Genomic DNA, 15,682 nt, shown 5'->3' with positions numbered 1-15,682 from the left:
CTAGGGTTTCAGGATTGTTGATTCTCTGTTTGGCTTAGTTTTTTGGATCTTTGTTGTGGAGGGACGGCGTGGTGCTTCTGCCTAGACCGCCATCTTGCCGGAGTCCTAGTTTGTGTCTTTAAGTCTAAGGTCTATCTCCTGTAGGCAGCACATAGATGGAGCATGTTTTTTAATCCATTCTGTCACTCTGTGTCTATTTAGTGGTGCATTTATTTCATTTACATTCAAAGTAATTATTGGTAGGTATGAGTGTAGTACTGTCATTTTGACATATTTTTATTTTTTTGTGTTATTGACAGTTTTTTTGTTCCACTTAATTTTCTGTGCTGAGTCATTATTCTTCATGTGTTTTCTTTTCATCTTTTTTATTGTTGATTTTGTATTTATTGAGTCTTTATGTTTTTCTTGTTTTTTATTTTGATGTGTAGGATGGTTAGTTTCCTTAATATTTACCCCTATTTTTATAAGTATAAACCAATCTTTTATTTCTCTATATTGCCTTGACTTTTTTTCCATTGGAAAGATCTATGACTACATTATTTACTCCATATTTTTTGCTTTAATGCTGTCATTTCTTACATATTTAAGTCTCTGTTTCCCTGTTTGCAGTGTTTTAGATTTGATTTGTTTGTGACTTCCCTATCTGGGTTGATATCTGGTTGCTTTTTCCTGTGTTGTAGTCTTGGGTTGTTATCTGATGTTATTGATTTTCTAACCAGAGGACCCCTTTAGTATTTCTTGTAATTTGGGTTTGGTTTTTACAAATTCCCTAAACCTCTGTTTCTCTGGAAATACCCTAATTTCACCATTATATCTGAGAGCCAGTTTTGCTGGATATGTAATTCTTGGCTGGCATTTTTTTTCCTTCAAGACTTTATGTATGTCATTCCATTGCCTTCTTGCCTGCATGGTTTCTGCTGAGTAGTCCAAGTTTAGTCTTATTGATTCTCCTTTGTAGATGACTTTTCATTTATCCCTAGCCCCTCTTAAAATTTTCTCTTTATCTTTGGTTTTAGCAAGTTTGTTTCTAATATGTCTTGGTGACTTTCTTTTGGAATCTACCTTGTGTAGGGTTCGATGAGCTTCTTGGATAGATATCTTCTTATCTTTCAGGATATCAGCAAAGTTTTCTGCCAACAAATCTTCAACAATTTTCTCTGTGTTTTCTGTTATCTCCCACCCTCCCATTCTGGTACTCCAGTCACTCATAGGTTATTCCTCTTTATAGACTCCCACATAATTCTTAGGGTTTCTTCATTTTTTTAAATCCTTTTATCTGATTTTTCCTCATATAATTTGATGTCAAGTGATTTATCTTCAGTCTCATGAATTCTGACTTCCATTGCCTCAATTCTGTTCTTTGACTTTCTATTGAGTTGTCTAATTCTGAAATTTTATTGTTAATCTTTTGGACTTTCGTTTGCTATCTCTCTACGGTTTCTTGCAGACTATTAAATTTGTCATTATGCTCTTACATAACCTTCTTGAGTTACTCTATTGCTTTGTATGTTCTTTGGCTTGTTCTACATTTTGAATGATCTCCTTCCTGATCTCTTAAGGAGCTCTGTATATTAATCTTTTGAATTCTACCTCCAGTAAATCCAAGAAATTATCTGCCTCTGGAAAATAGCTTGCTTCTTTATTTTATGTTTGCTTATTCTGTCCTTGCTTCTTGTTTTGTTTTGTTTTGATATGCCCAAATAAGCTGCTCGTGTGAGCTAATTTGATTATTGGCTCCTTCAAAGCTCTAACATCCTGTTATCAGGAGGTTTGATCTGTTATGAGGTATGTGATTCCAGGAGTCTGTTTACTTTTCTTGTATGGATTCATCTCAGGAGTCCAGGTACTCAGTCACCAAGTGTGTGGTGCAGGCTCTCACTTACAGTGCTAAATGGGCAGAGGTGATTGGCATAGACACAAATATCTGGCTGCAATAGGGGGTCATGTGCTGAGCAAGGCAAGGGGCTGATGGCTGCCCCTGAGGGTCTGGGAGGAAAGTGTCCCTGTTCCCTAGAGTATGTAGGTGGGTGTTTTTTGCAACCGGCCTGTGGGTACCCAATGCTGTTGGCTGTAAGCACTGGGAGGCACTACTTTTTCTTGGATCTCTGTCAAGGTGGCTAGGTGGTGTGGGTGGAGCCACTAGTCCTCAGGTCCCTGATGTGAGTAGTTGAGGACCCTGCTTAATGGACAGAGCAGTGTCAAACGTCATGAACCTACTACTCCAGCATATAGCTGGTATAGTTGAAATTAGGCTTCAGGTATATACCCTGTTGTACTGTGCTAATGAGGTTCTATGGTGTTAAAATAGGCCCACATAGGTCTATGCAGAGGTGAAAGGCATTCAATTCCACATATCCCTTATGCCTGTGCCTAGGCAAAGGAGATGTGCCTGATCTGAGTTTCCAGCTTAGAGGAGCTGACAGATTATTTTTTCCTGTTTATTAATTTTTTCCCTCTCCAAAGCCAGGAGAATGGCTCAAGTCATGCAATGGGTCCTACGTCTGGCCCAGGGGCACAACAATTGCTGAAGCAGGCCTAGACATAGTGCAGAGCTGGGTGGAGACACGTAAATGGGAGAGAGTCTCTTTCCAAAGGGAGTGTTTTTCGATCCATGTGGTAGGTTAGATGAATGTATTTATCTTTTGCCTTTTGAGCACTACTTCTCACTGGTTCTGGAGGGTTGAGCACATTCCCTGCCACTTGCTCTCTCCTGATGTGGAAAACGTGTCCTGGGATCCACTGTTTGCCTCACTGCACAAGCCAGCTGATCCAGCCTGTAGGGTGCTGTTTCCCGCTGGATCAGGTCTGGCAACTCCTAGCTGCTTCTGAGCCATCTTTCCTTCCCCCTGCCACTCAGTCCAATACCTCAACTTTGCCTTTGATGTTCAAGGCTCCTAGATTGTCATATATAATTGATTCACTTGTTTTTTCAGGTCTTTGTTGTAAAAGGGACCACGGGAAGCATCTGACTACTCCAACATCTTGACCCCACCTATAACTGATTCTTGAACTTTTCTTCTATGTATTTTATATATCTTCTGCATAGTTTGCATATCTTCTATAGTTTCTGTACCTCTTATGTATATTTTGTGTATCTTTTGCATATTTTATATAACATCTCTATAGTCTGTACGTATTTTTCATGCCTTCTTATATTTTATATATCTTCTTTATATTCTGGAGCCCTGGTGACACAGTGGTTAGGAGCTATGAAGGCTGCTAACCAAAAGGTTGGCAGTTTGCATCCACCATCCACTGCTTGCAAACCATGTGGGACAGTTCTACTCTGTCCTATAGGGTCGCTCTGAGTCAGAATTGACTTGACAGCAGTGGGTTTGGTTTTTAGGTTCTGTATATTCTGTATATTTTGAAGCTGCATGAAGTGCATGCATTACCTATTAAAAAAAAAGAAAAAAAACCATTGCTGTCAAGTTGATTCTCACTCATAGTGACCCTGTAGGACAGAATAGAACTGCCCCATAGAGTTTCCAACGAGTGCCTGGTAGATTCACACTGCAGACCTTTTGGTTAGCAGCCAAACTCTTAACCCCTACACCACCAGGGTTTCCCATTACCTATTAGACAAATATAAATTAAATGAATATTAATGTAATTAATTTGCTAACTGTATGGGTACCAGAATGTAAAAATCAAGCATAGTGATTGAGAATATGGTCTCTGGCACAAAAATAATTAGCTGAGTAATTTTAAGCGTGTTAATTTTCTCATTGTAACCTGGAAATAATAATGTTTATCTAAGTGTTATTTTGAGAATTAAATAAGATAATATATGTAAGGCACAATTTCACATATATAAATAATATTTAATAAAGTGTGCTAATGGGAGAAATTGGTCATAATTAAGTGATTTTTTTCAGATACATATTTCAACTTAATTGGCTTCAAATGGGAAATAAAATATTATCATTTGCTTTTGTTCCTTACTATTATGTTGCAAGATTTTTTCTGATATTGTTATATAGGAGTAATAACCATAATTTTTATGGCTACATAATATTTCTTCTAGTGAATTTACCATAATTTGCTCATCTTTTATTTGTTTCATTTGTTTTCAATTTTGCACTCTTATAAACAATGTCGTGAATTTTGAAAGACAATCTGCACTGCTTTTTATCTTTTTATTACTCTTAATGCAACATTATGCCCCCTCCACTGAACATACACGTATTTTTGTCTCTTTTTATTTTGAATGCAGATTTTAACTTTAAATATAAACTTGAATTGAAAAAGTCCTTAGACTTAATTTCATGTCTTCCCAATATAACAGGTAAGATACTTATTTCCTGGGGAACTGATATAGATTTATTGATGTCTTTTCTACAAGAAAACAGTTAAGTGACCTTTTCCAAGAGTCTTTGCTTGGAGGAAAAAGAAAAGGCGTTAACAGGTGTCTAGAGAGCATTTCAGAATTTCATCCAGCACTTCTTAGTCTTCATCCACAACCTCTGAATGCAGAGAAGGACCTCAGGGCACTGGCTCAGATGCATAATTCGTGTTTAATACCTGAATGTTTGATGAATCACCCCAATACATCAGCAGGGTAACTTGAAAAAGTGAATACTAAAATTCTCACCTGTTCAATATTTTTTCTCTTTCCTCTACTTTAGAGCTTGAAATGTCCACAAAAGTCATCGACCTAGAACACCTGGATGATAAGGACACTGGAGATGATCTATGCCAGGGGATGAGGGTATAAATTAGAATCCCTTAGAGATTGGTTTGAAAATGTAGGTGCCCATTTCCAGACCACCACCCTTGATATTCTGTCATTACTTGGAGGTTAGAGGGTAGGAGAATGCAGGTATAATATTTTGAAAAAACACCTCGAGGAATTTTGATAACTGGGAGTCTGATCCTCCTTCCACATTCAGCTAAGAACCACCGATTATACTAAACCTGATGTTATACAAAAGAACAACATGTTGCGGCTCTGCGGTCTGAGTTAGGGACAAAACTGGGTAGCAAATAGAGGTTGCTTAATTTCCATTTTGATGTGCTTTTAATTATATGTTTTTTAAAGAAATTATCTTCAACTTATGATTTAAAATCACAAATGTATTACATCTGTTGCAGTCAGTTTAGTATTAACGACAAATTTTCTATATTTCCAAAGAACAGATCAACACTTTAAGAAATTAAAAAGAGAATGGAGAAGAAGGAAAAAATATGACGTAAAGACATTTCAGCTACTTCAAACATACTACACACTATGGAGAAATAATGAACTTTGGATATAGTTATCTTGGGGATCAAACCCCAAAATCTCCACTTGCTAGCTGTGGGAATTTGAATAAATTACTTAATCTTTCTCTTTCTTTGTTTCCTTCTTAGGCTAGTGGGGATAACAATACCAATCTTTTAGTGTTGTGAAGAGAATTAAATGGTATGATTTATAGAATGCATTCTTGCCTAGTAGTAGTGGAAATGATAGCAGTTGTAACATATTGTTGTTGGTAAGTGTCGTCAAGTTGGTTCCAACTCATAGGACCCTGTGTACAACAGAACAAAACACTGCTTGGTCCTGCGCCATCCTCACAATCATTACTATGTTTGAGCCCATTGTTACAGCCACTGTGTCAATCCATTTCACTAAGGGTCTTCCTCTTTTTCACTGACCCTGTACTTTACCAAGAATGATGTCCTTCTTCAGGGACTTGTCCCTGCTGATAACTTTTCCAAAGCACATGAGATGAAGTCTCACTATTCTCCCTTCTAAAGAATATACTGGCCATCTTTCTTCCAAAACAGATTTGTTCCTTTTTCTGGCAACCCATAGTATATTCAATATTCTTTGCCAACACCATAATTCAAAGGCATCAATTCTTCCTTCCATCTTCATTGTCTAGCTTTCATATGCCTGTGAGGCAATTGAAAATATCATGGTTTGGGTCAGGTGCATCTTAACCTTCAAAATGACGTCTTTACTTTTCAACACTTTAAAGAGTACTTTTGCATCAGATTTGCACAATGCAATATGTCATTTGATTTCTTGACCACTGTTTCCATGAGTGTTGATTGCAGATTCAAGCAAAACAAAATCCTCAACCACTGCAATATTTTCTCCATTTATCATGGTGCTACTTGTTGGTCCAGTGGTGAGGATTTTTGTTTTCTTTATGTTGAGGTGTAATCTATACTGTAGACTGTAGTCTTTGATCTTCATCAGTAGGCACTTCAAGTCCTCTTCGCTTTCAGCAAGCAAGGTTGTGACATCTACATAACACAGGTTGTTATTAAGTCTTCTTCTTCCAATCCTGATGCTGCATTCTTCTTTGTATAGTCCAGCTTCTCAGATTATTTGCTCATTGTACGGATTGAAATAAATATGGTGAAAGGATACAACCCTTACACATACCTTTCCTGATTTTAAACCACACAGTATCCTCTTGTTCTGTTCAAATGATTACCTCTTTGTCTATGTACAGGTTTCTCATGAGCACAATTAGGTGTTCTGGGAATTTCAGAACACAGGTGTAGCATAATGACGGTTAACTTTCCTTACTACCTTCCTTTAATGTGATAGCTGGGTGGAGGTGGTGGGGAAGGCACTTGTTCAGTGGTACTAGCAGAAGACATAAACAAAAAGTTAATTTGGAAACTGACAGAAGAAACCATCTAGATGGCATATTTCATCAAGATCATTCCCTATGGTCTTTGCAAATTGTGAGAGTGCTAAGGATGTGAGAGTTAGCTTTCAAAGCTAAAGTTTATCTTGTTAACTCCAAGACATTCTGCCATACAGAAACCTAGTGCCCATGTTTCTGGGACAGTTGATCATCATTATCTTGTTTTGTGACCTTGGGCAAGGAACTTACTCTCTTTGCTTCTGTTTCTTCAGCTGTAAAATGAAGTAATGGGAGACACCAGTTCCAAAGGTCCTTTTCCTCTCTCATTGTATGTGTGTCTAACATTATGGCATCCCAAATAAGGGTTCTTGCTATAATGTTATTCATTCATTCTGATGAGTTTTACTCTGATGTTGTTGTTAGCTGACACTGAGTAGATGTCAACCCATGGCAACCCTATCTATAACACTGAAATGTTGTCTGGTCCTATGCCAACTTCACAATTATTGGAGTGTCAGACAAAGTCTGTTGTGATCCCTAAGGTTTTCATTGGTTAATTTTCAGAAATAGACCACCAGATCTTTCTTCCTAGTCTGTCTTAGTCTGAAAATTTCCCTGAAACTTGTTCACCATAAGTGACCTTGCTGGTGTTTGAAATGTCAGTGGCATAGCTTCCAGCATCACAGCAACATGTAAACCACCACAGTATGACAAAATGACAGGCAGGTGGTGGCCTGTCTAGTTGGCAACCAAGAGGCAATGTGTTAGCAGAAATAGTAGAGACAAGACAGTAAGGCAACTTTCTCCCAAGCAACAGTAATCACACCCTACCTTCCCACACAGCGCAGGGAGTAAGCATAGCTGGGTTACCCTGTTCTCTTCTGCACTTATGGAGACTGAAAACTGTGCACAATAACAGGCGCCACAATGGAAGTTCAGAGTATTTGGACTCGTGTCAAATTATCTATGAAACTGTAAATATCTATTTGCTATTACTGCTGTAGGAGAGAAAGAATGCAAGGCTAACTGTTTTTACTCCCCCCTCTACCTTCTTCAGAAAAGAATAGCAATGCATTGGAGATCTGAGACTCTTCCTTACCCATTTTTCCAACCCCATGAACAACTGAAGAAAACCAATCCCAGGCATTTATTTAGAACTAGATTGTCCAGTAAGGTAGCCACTAGTCACACGTGACTATTTGGATTTAAATCTGAATTAGGCAGTTATCTCCATCAAGGAATTAAGCTGGAGTTGAAGGGGGTGAGAGGGTAGTGATTGGACAAGTGAAAGGTAATGGCATGTAGCATAGCATTTCCTAGGAGCCTTAGTACCCTATGCAGCTTCTATAGAGCACCCTAGGAGGATGGTGATGGTAGGACTTCTGATGGAGTGTTTGTATGGTGCAAAACACAGGAGTAGGTGCATAGGTTTGACATGGGGGACCTAGGAAACCACTACAAATGTTTCCCGTGGCAGGTTCTTTTACCCAGGAGAGGGAATATATTTATTTCCCAAAAGTATTTGACCATGACCCTCTTTGGAATATGAGCATCTCTTGTGACCCTTAGAACATTTTTTTTTTTTTTTTTTTTTTGGTAAAGTGTTGCTGTATTTAACCTAAGACTCTACCTCCGGATACTCTTGTCCTCTCTATATTTAAATCTGGGTTGCACTCACTGTAGTTCAAAAAGAACTCCCACCTCCTTCTATGGAGAGAAGGCTCTTGGGGAGAGAGAAAAAGACAAGGAAGTTATAATCAGGACACAAAACAATCCAGGACTTAGGTTTTAACCTGACAAATAATGATAGGATTAGTTTTAGTATATAAACATTTTATTTTTGCTCACCATAAGCCTGAGTTTAGCTTTATTAAATTCTGCACGTGAAGGAAGAATATTAGATTCTCCAGAAAATGCTGCTTCTTCTGTTTCACAGCAGCAGTCATTGTGCCCCAGGTTAATGTTTCCCTTGTGACTGGTGAGTTCTGACACCTGAAAGAAATCACCACTCACCTCAAGGCTGGTCATGTTAGTGTTCAGCTTCAAGCTTCACAGTTTTATATTATATTAGACGAATCTTCAAAAGGAGAAGGAGAGGTAAAAGTAGGTATAGAGGGAAGAAGAAATTTACAATCTTATTTTAGAACACTTAAGAGAATACCAACATTTTCTTGGAAATGCAATTTGTTTACTGCTACCATTTCTGTTTTTACGGGTTTTGGAGGCTGCTTATGCTTACCATGGACATTTTCACTTCATTCTTCCCAAGTATTTTCTAGCCCATGTTTTCAACATTCCACTGTAAGTCTTATTGTCTCAAAGATTGTAACTGTGGGAGGCAATTTTGGATGGCCAATGCATTAGATTCTTATGGCTGCTGTGACAAATTAGCATGGACTTAGTGACTAAAAACAACATAAATTTAATCTCTCACTCTTCTGGAGGACAGAACACCTACAATCAAGGTGTTGGCAAGGCTGAGTTCCTTTTGGAGGCTCTTTGGAGGAATTCATATCCTTGCCTTTTCTAGCTTCTAAAAGACACTGCACTCCTTGGATCATGACTTCCTCATCTTCATAGCCAGCAGCGTAGCATCTTCCAATATCTCTGTGATTCTCTGACGTCTGTTTCAATCATCATGTATTCTGTCTCTAATTCTGACCCTCGTGTATCTCTCTCTCTTTTCTTTTCCTATCTCTCTTTTAAGGACCCTTGCGATTGTTTTAGTTCCGGCCAGATAATCTTCCCATCTCAATGCCCTTAATTTAATCAATTTACAAAGTCCCCTTTGTCTTGTAAGGTGACAAATTCACAGGTTCCAGAGATAAAACCTAGGCATTTTAGGGAGGTCATTATGCAGCCAACCACAGCAACCTTACCTTTGAATCTGGGCTTTTATTTATTTCTTTATTTCTATTTGTGTCCTTGAAGTAATTCTTGTTACATTAGTGGCTGACTAACATTCCGTCAACTGGGTCCATAAAGTAACGCTTGATTAAATGTCCTTTAAACTTATTTCAGCCATGAGATTAGAAGCTGTCTCAGTCATCTAGTGCTGCTCCAACAGAAATACCACAGGTGGATGGCTTTAACAAAGAGAAGTTTATTTCTTCATAGTCCAGTAGGCTACAAGTCCAAATTCAGGGTGTCAGCTCCAGGGGAACGCTTTCTCTGTTGGCTCTGCAGGAAGGTCCATGTCATCAGTCTTCCTTTGGTCTGGGAGCTTCTCTGCACAGGAACCTCAGGTCCAAAGGACGTGCTCTGCTCCCACCACTGCTTTCTTGGTGGTATGAGGTTCCCATGTGTCTCTGCTTGCCTCTCTCTTTTATATCTCAAAAAAGATTGCATTAAGACACTAATCTTGTCAACCTCATCAGTATAATCTCATCACAGTGATAGAATTTATAACACATAAGGAGATCACATATAATCTCCTCATAGTGGTAGAGTTTACAACACATAAGGAAATCCCATCAGATAACACAATCATACAATACTGGGAATCATGACCTAGCCAAGTTGCTACCCACATTTTTTGGGGGACACAAGTCAATCCATGATAGAAGCTTTGCAGGGCCGTTTTAGAATACTTTTTAAAAAGGTGTAATGGAAAAATGTGGGACATTTTTAAAGTCCCAAAAACTATTCTGTATTGGTTGTAGAACCTTGTTATACCTGAATTTGAATCTTTTGTTAAAAATCTTGATTGGATTCACAATACATGAGAAGTAAAAGCACCCTGCCCTTCAAATTGTAAAATGAGGCATGTTTTCACTTATCTAATCATTTGGATCCTTTTTTGAGCTCATGGAAGGGGAGGTTCACAGGCACCAGAGCAAGGAGAAGGGCAAAGAAGGAGAAGTTCTGGGAACTGAGGATGGATTTCACAGCTTTGCCCATGGCTATCCCTGAAGGACATTTGATAAGTGAGACCAATGTGATTTAACGGGAAAGAGAAAGATGACCTGGAAGAGCAGATGGCTATGAAGAGAAGGTCTGTCTGTACTCAGAGAGAAATACTCAGCCACTTCCAGTTCTTGAGGCCTGCACTAAAATCATTAAATAAATTTTGAAAATACAAACAGGGAAGTCAGCTACATGCTCCCAATTCACTACCCCCTCACTGAAGGGAAGATTTATGTTTAAACCCACTCAACTAAATCCTCATAGAACTCTCCAGTTATTGGGTCTGTGAGCTAGTTGTGCGAAAGCTAGCCTGAAGCTGCAAAGAAAAATACAGGAGACCCGGGTACCAGGACTGATTCTGCCACCAAAACAATATAAGATGCTGGAAACACAGAACTCCCCTTGGAGGATGAAAGATGTCATGGTAATAACGTGGAATTTGATATTAGACTTATTTTTTTTCTAGATACTTGGAACATTTATATATTTTCAACACAAACAATTGAAGGGTGAATACCAAAAAGCTGAAATATAGAGAAGAGTTATTAAATTCCATCTGTTTTATTTCTTAAGTCAGTGCAGACTTGATTTTTTTTTTCAATTGTGCATTAAGTGAAAGCTTACATAGCAAATTAGTTTTCCCTTCAATAATTTATACACAAAGTGTTCCGTGACATTGTTTCCATTCCCCACAATGTACCTGACCTCCCCCCATTTCTAACCTAGGTTCCCCATTTCCTTTTGTCCTGAATTGCTACCCCTTCCTGCCTTCTCAACTTTCCTTTTGGGCAAATGTTGCCCTTTTGATTTCATATAATAGATTGTTCTAAAGAACAAGTTCCTCTCAAGTGTTGTTTATTTTATGGCCCTGTCTATGGTTTAAACCCTATGAGGCAGCTCTCCTCTCTCCTATAGGGTTGCTATGAGTCGGAATCGACCTGAAGGCAAAGGGTTTGATTTTGGCGTTTGGTCTCTGGTAAGGGCTTCAGCTCCTGTTCAGAAGGGTGTCTTAGGACTATAGTCTAGGGAATTCCTCCAGTCTATCAGACCAGTATAAATCTGGTCTTTTTTGTGAATATGATTTTTTTGTTTTGCAATTTTTCTCCCACTTTATCTGGGACCCTCTGTTGTGACCCTAGTCGGAGAGGTTGGTAGTGGTAGCCAGACACCATCTAGTTGTTCTGGTCTCCAGGTCATGTAGGCTGTGGTTCATGTGATCCATTAGTCCTTTGGACTAATTGTTCCTTTGGATTTTTGATTTTCTTAATTATCTTTTGCTCTGGATGGTAAGAGACCAATAGTTGTATCTTAGATGGCCACTTGCAAGCTCTTAAGATTCCAGATGCTACTCACTAAAATAGGATGCAGAACTTTGTCTTTGTGAACTGCGTTGTGCCAATTGACATAGATGTCCCCCGAGTCTATGGTCCTTGACCTTTGAGCCTAGGAACTTCATCTCACAAGGTGTTTGGTTATGTCTAAGAAATTGCCCTGACTGTGGCCCTTGTGTGTGCTATTGTCTATATGGTTTATAAGCATCATCTATAGTAATGTATACAGAAATATCCACTACAAGACCAATATCTGCAGATGGGTGTGTTTCCTTATACCCTCCCACATCGTTTGTCATATCTATCTAGTTATGCACACATTCATAAAATAATGTTGTTAATACTATTGTTGCAGGATTGTCTATGCTGTAGTAATTACCGTTGTTGCCCTTTGTTCTTGCTTTCCTCTCAGGGTCCTCCCATGCTTTGGTCATGTTTTGTTGACTTCCCCCATATTGTGTACAGGCATAACTCATTTTATTGTGCTTCACTTTATTGCACTTCATAGATGTTGTGTTTTTTACAAATTGAAAGTTTGTGTCAAGCAAGTCTATTGGCGCCATTTTTCCAACAGCATGTTATCACTTAGTGTCTCTATGTCACATTTTGATAATTCTCAAAATATTTCAAAATTTTCATTATCATTATATCAGTTATGGTAATCTCTGATCTGTGATCTTTGGTGTTACTATTGTAATTGTTTTCGGGCACCATGGACCATGCCAATATAAGATAAGACAGCAAAATTAACCTATAAATGTTGTGTGTTCTGACTGTTCCACCAACCAGCTACTCCTCCATCTCTCTCCCTCTCCTCAGGCCTCCCAGTTCCTTGAGACACGACAATATTGAAATTATGCCAATTAATAACCCTACAATTTCCTCTAAGTAGTCAATTGAAAGGAAGACTTGCACATCTCTCACTTCAAATCAAAAGCTAGAAATGATTAAGCTTAGTGAGAAAGGCATACTGAAAGCCGAGGGAGGCTGAAAGCTAGGCTTCTTGCATCAAACAGTTAGCCAAGTTGTGAATGCAAAAGAAAGTTCTTAAAGGAAATTAAAACTGTTACTCCAGTGAACACAAGAATGATAAGAAAGAGAAAAAGCCTTATTGCAGATATGTAGACAGCTTTAGTGGTCTCAATAGAAGATCAAGCCAGCCAAACATTCCCTTAAGCCAAAGGCTAATCCAGAGCAAGGCCCTAACTCCCTTCAATTCTGTGAAGGCTGAGAGAGGTGAGGAAGCTGCAGAAGAAAATCTGAACCTAGCAGAAGTTGGTTAATGAGGTTTAAGGAAAGAAGCTCTCTCCATAACAAAAAGTGAAAGGTGAAGCAGCAAGTGCTGATACAGAAGCTGCAGCAAATTATCCAGAAGATCTAGCTAATTGATGAAGGTGGCTACACTAAACAAAAGATTTCCAATGTAGACAAAACAGCCTTATACTGGAAGAAGATATCATGTAAGACTTTCATATATGGAGAGAAGTCAATACCTGGATTTAAAGCTTCAAAGGACAGCCTGACTGTATTGTTAGGGACTAAAGCAGCTGGTGACTTTAAATTGAAGCCAAAGCTCATTTACCATTCAGAAAATCCTAGAGCCCTTAAGAATTATGCTAAATTTACTCTTCCTGTGCTCTATAAATGGAAAAATAAAACCTGGATGACAGCACATCTGTTTACAACATTTGTGGTTGTTAGCTGCCGGTGAGTCGGTTCTGACTTACAGCGACCCTATATACAACAGAATGAAACAATGCCCCATCCTGCACCATCCTCACTGTTGTTGTTATGCTTGAGCTCATTGTGTCAATCCACCTCTTTGAGGGGCTTCCTCTTTTTCACTGACCCCCTACCTTACCAACATGATGTCCTTCTCCAGCTACTGGTCCCTCCTGATAACATGCCCAAAATATTTGAGACATAGTTTTATCATCTTTGCTTCTAAGGAGCATTCTGGCTGTATTTCTTCAAAGACAAAATTGTTCATTCTTTTGGTAGTCCATGGTACATTCAATATTCTTCACCAACATCATAATTCAAAGGCCCCAGTTCTTCATCTGTCTCCCTGATTCATTGTCCAGCTTTCGGATGCGTATGAGGGGATTGAAAACACCATGGCTTCGGTCAGGCACACCTTAGTCTTCAAGGTGACATTTTTTCTTTTTAACACTTTAAAGAGGTCTTTTGCAGCGGATTTGCCCAATGCAATGCATCTTTTAATTTCTTGACTGCTGCTTCCATAGCTGTTGATTGGGGATCCAAGTAAAACGAAATCCTCGACAACTTCAATCTTTTTTCTGTTTATGATGATGTTGCTTATTGGTTCAGTTGTGAGGATTTTTGTTTACTTTATGTTGAGGTATAATCCATACTGAAGGCTGTGATCTTTGATCTTCGTCAGAAAGTGCTTCAAGCCCTCTTTACTTTCAGCAAGCAAGGTTGTATAATCTACATATCACAGGTTGTTAATAAGTCTTCCCCCAATCCTGATGCCCTATTCTTCATATAGTCCAGCTTCCCCGATTATTTGCTCAGCATACAGATTGAATATATATGGTGAAAGGATATAACCCTGACGCACACCTTTCCTGATTTTAAACCATGCAGTATCCCCTTGTTCTGTTCAAATGACTGACTCTGGATCTATTCACAGGTTCCTCATGAGCACAATTAAGTGTTCTGGAATTCCTATTCTTTGCAATGTTATCCATAATTTGTCATGATCCACCCTGTCAAATGCCTTTGCATAGTCAATAAAACACAAGTAAACATCTTTCTGGAATTCTCTGCTTTCAGCCAGAATCCATCTGACATCAGCTATGATATCCCTGGTTCTTCATCCTCTTCTGAATTTAGCTTGAATTTCTGGCCGTTCCCTGTCAGTATACTGCTGCAGCCACTTTTGAATGATCTTCAGCAAAATTTTACTTGCATGTGATATTAATTATATTGTTTGATAATTTCCATATTAGATTGGATCACCTTTCTGTGAATAAGCATAAACATAAATCACTTCCAGTTGGTTGTCCAAGTAGCTGTCTTCCAAATTTCTTGGCATAGAGGAGTGAGCACTTCCGGTGCTGCATCCGTTTGTTGAAACATCTCAATTGGTATCCCATGAATTCCTGGAGCCTTGTTTTCCACCAATGCCTTCAGTCAGGTTGGACTTCTTCCTTCAATATCATCAGATTCTTATCATATGCTACCTCCTGAAATGGTTGAATGTCGATCAATTCTTTTTAGTATAGTGACTCTGTGTATTCCTTCCATCTTCTTTTGATGTTTCCTGTTTCATTCAATATTTTCCCTGTAGAATCCTTTAATATTGCAACTCGAGGCTTGAATTTTTTTCTTCAGTTCTTTCAGCTTAAGAAATGCAGAATATGTTTTTCCCTTTTGGTTTTCTATCTCCAGGTCTTTGTCACGTGTCATTATATAGTTTGCTTTTTCTTCTCAAGCTACCCTTTGAAATCTTCTGTTGAACTCTTTTACTTCATCATTTGTTCCTTTTGCTTTAGCTACTCAACAGTTATGGGCAAGTTTCAGAGTCTCTTCTAACATCCCTTAAGTCTCTTCTTTCTTTCCTGTCTTTTTAAAGACAGGAACATGGTTTACTTAATAATTTAAGCCCACTGTTGAGCTACTGATTAAAAAAAAAAAAAAAAAGGATTTCTTTCAAAATATTACTGTTCATTGACAATGCACCTGGTCACTCAACAGCTCTGATGGAGATGTATAAGGAGATTAATTTTATTATTATTATTATTTACTTTTTTTTAATATTTTATTGTACTTCAGGTGAAGGCTTACAGAACAAATAGTTTCTCATGAAACAGTAGTACACATGTTGTTTTA

This window comes from Trichechus manatus, unplaced genomic scaffold (genome assembly GCF_000243295.1).
Source record: "Trichechus manatus latirostris isolate Lorelei unplaced genomic scaffold, TriManLat1.0 scaffold00203, whole genome shotgun sequence".
Taxonomy (NCBI): Eukaryota; Metazoa; Chordata; class Mammalia; order Sirenia; family Trichechidae; genus Trichechus; species Trichechus manatus.
This window is presented reverse-complemented; position numbering follows the sequence as displayed.